Below are 3,017 nucleotides of genomic sequence, written 5' to 3'. Positions count from 1 at the left end.
AACAATTAATATTAAAAACACTATATTAAAAATTAAATAATCTAAAATAAATTCAATATTATGTATATATAAATAATATTAAATTTCAAAAAAATTTTTTTTTTTTTTAAATATCAATAATCCCCAAAATTATTATTTTAATTAAACTATTTTTTGTTAATTAAATATAAATGTTTTATAGTTTAATAAAAACATTAATTTTGTAAATTAAAAATTTAATTATAATATTAATATAACAAAATCTTAATAAAAATAAAAAATGAAACTTTATTAATTCTTAATCTTATTATATACATAAATTTAAATATTAATTTAATATTAATTATTTATTATTTTTATATAAATATCTTCAATTCACCTTTAAAACAATTAATTTATTTAATTTTATATATTATTTATATAACTTTTAATACTTTAATTTTAAAACAAAATTTTTCAATAAATTTATACATTTTAATAATTATTTTCATTAGAGGAATTTTAATTATATTTTCTTATTTTATTAGATTAATCAATAAAATAAAAAAAAAAAAAAACAATACTTATAAAATATTAATTTTAAATTCATTTATTTTATTAATTATAATTTTCCAAATTTATCAAATAAAAATTATTCTTAAACATTTAAATTTTAATTTTTACAAAAATAATATATTTAAAATTATTAAAAATTTATATTATAAACCAAATTACTTAATTTTATTAATAATTATTATTTTCTTAATTTTAATATTATTTATTATAAAAAAAAATCTGTTATATTAAAAATAAAAACTTACGAACAAAAAAATGAAAAAAATAATTTCTATAATTTATAAAACTCATATATTAAATTTACCATTATCATTTATTAATTTACCTACACCAATCAACATTAATTATATATGAAATTTTGGTTCAATTCTAGGAATATTTTTAATAATTCAAATTATTTCAGGATTATTCTTATCTATACATTATTGCCCTAATATTAACATTGCTTTTTATAGAATTTCTAATATTATAAAAGATATAAACTCAGGATGATTAATTCGTTTAATTCATATAAATGGAGCTTCATTTTATTTTTTAATTATATATCTTCATATTGCACGAAATTTATTCTATTACTCATTTAAATTAATTCAAGTATGATCAATTGGTGTATCAATCTTATTTTTATCAATAGCAACAGCCTTTTTAGGTTATGTTTTACCATGAGGACAAATATCATTTTGAGGTACTATAGTAATTACAAATCTAATTTCAGCAATTCCATATATTGGTCAATTTACTGTTGAATGAATTTGAGGAGGATTTTCAATTAATAACGATACATTAAATCGATTTTATTCATTTCATTTTATTTTACCATTTATTATTCTATTAATAGTATTTATACATTTAATAATTTTACATATTACAGGTTCTTCAAATCCTATTCATTCAAAAATAAATATTTACAAAATCAATTTCCATCCATATTTTACTATTAAAGATTTAATCACCATTATTTTTACATTTACAATATTTATATTAATTAATTTACAATTACCTTTCATATTAAGAGATCCTGATAATTTTAAAATAGCAAATCCTATAATTACACCAATTCATATTAAACCTGAATGATATTTCTTATTTGCATATTCAATTTTACGAACAATTCCAAATAAATTAGGAGGTGTAATTATATTATTTATATCTATTTTTATTTTATATATTATTCCTCTTATTAATTCTAATAAATTAAAAAATAATAAATTCTACTTCATTAATAAATTTATATATTGATGATTTATTAATATCTTCATTATACTAACTTGATTAGGAGGACAAATAATTGAATATCCTTATACTAATTTAAATATATTATTCACTTTCATATATTTTATATATATGTAGTATCGTGGACAAAAGGCCTAAGATATCTACCGAATCGTAAACAATGTCGCGAGAGCCGCGGCATCGTCGGGTACATCAATGTGTCGTCGGTCCTTTTTAAGCGGATAGTTTCGTGGAAAGGGCCCGCGTGACCCTGGCCACGGGCGTTTCGGGACACGTGTCTCGAACGGCGGGAAAAGACAAAGAGACGTTAAACTCAGTATTAGTTGAGAAGCCGGAGAGGACGGATGCAAAAGGTGTGCAGAGTGTGAATTGAGAAGCGAGAGCGAGCGAGTGTAGAAGCCGAAGAGTGTGAATCGGGAAGTCGAAAGCCGCGTCTGAAAATAAGACGTACGACAGCATTGTAATTATTTCGTTGCTTCGAATATTATTAATTAAATCAAAACATCATTACTTGTCCTTCCCTCTAAGACCCATTAAGATACTACATATATAATTTTATCATTTTATATAAATAATATATGAGATTTAATTTTAAAAAATTAGTTAATGAACTTGAATAAGTTTATGATTTGAAATCATATTATAGAAATAAAATTTTCTATTAACTTAATTAATTTACTTTTAATATATTAATCCTTATAAATATATTTATAAATTCAAAATTTATTAATTAACTAATTTTTAATATTAACAATAATTAAATTTAATTTATTTATTTATTTATATATATATATATATATATTAAATATAAAATTTATGTATCGTATATATCATATAAAATTTTAAATATTCAAATTAAATTGAATAAAATTAAAATATATTTAACTTTTAAAAAAATAAATAATAATAATAAATAATAAAAAATAAACGAATTCCTATTGACACTAGACGTGATCACTATGCAATAGAGGAGATATTTACTAGTGCAAACATGACCATGTTGGAATTGGACAAGTAATCGCGATAAATTGATAATCGAGAAGCTAATGACAATGATCCTAGGCTCAATAACGAATCCACGGTCAACGGGATGACGAACTCTACGCTTCTTTAGCGTCTAAGTTGTACTCAATGTTAATGCGTGGGGCAATCACTACGTATCCGAGAGTTACTTGAATCGTCGTCGAGATCGTACCGGAGAGTAACTCTCCGTCTCGACGATGCCGTCGAGGAAAACTATAATGGGTGGG

At 21.3% G+C, this 3,017-nt stretch overlaps 1 pseudogene; it reads left to right on the top strand.

The window, feature by feature from the left end:
* The first annotated feature begins 789 nt into the window (after positions 1-789).
* LOC125385985 lies at positions 790-2,370 on the top strand (annotated as a pseudogene).
* The last annotated feature ends 647 nt before the right edge of the window (positions 2,371-3,017 follow it).

Source organism: Bombus terrestris, chromosome 2 (genome assembly GCF_910591885.1).
Source record: "Bombus terrestris chromosome 2, iyBomTerr1.2, whole genome shotgun sequence".
NCBI lineage: Eukaryota > Metazoa > Arthropoda > Insecta > Hymenoptera > Apidae > Bombus > Bombus terrestris.
Note: the sequence above shows the minus strand (reverse complement) of the source record. Positions and strands in the feature narration are given on the sequence as shown.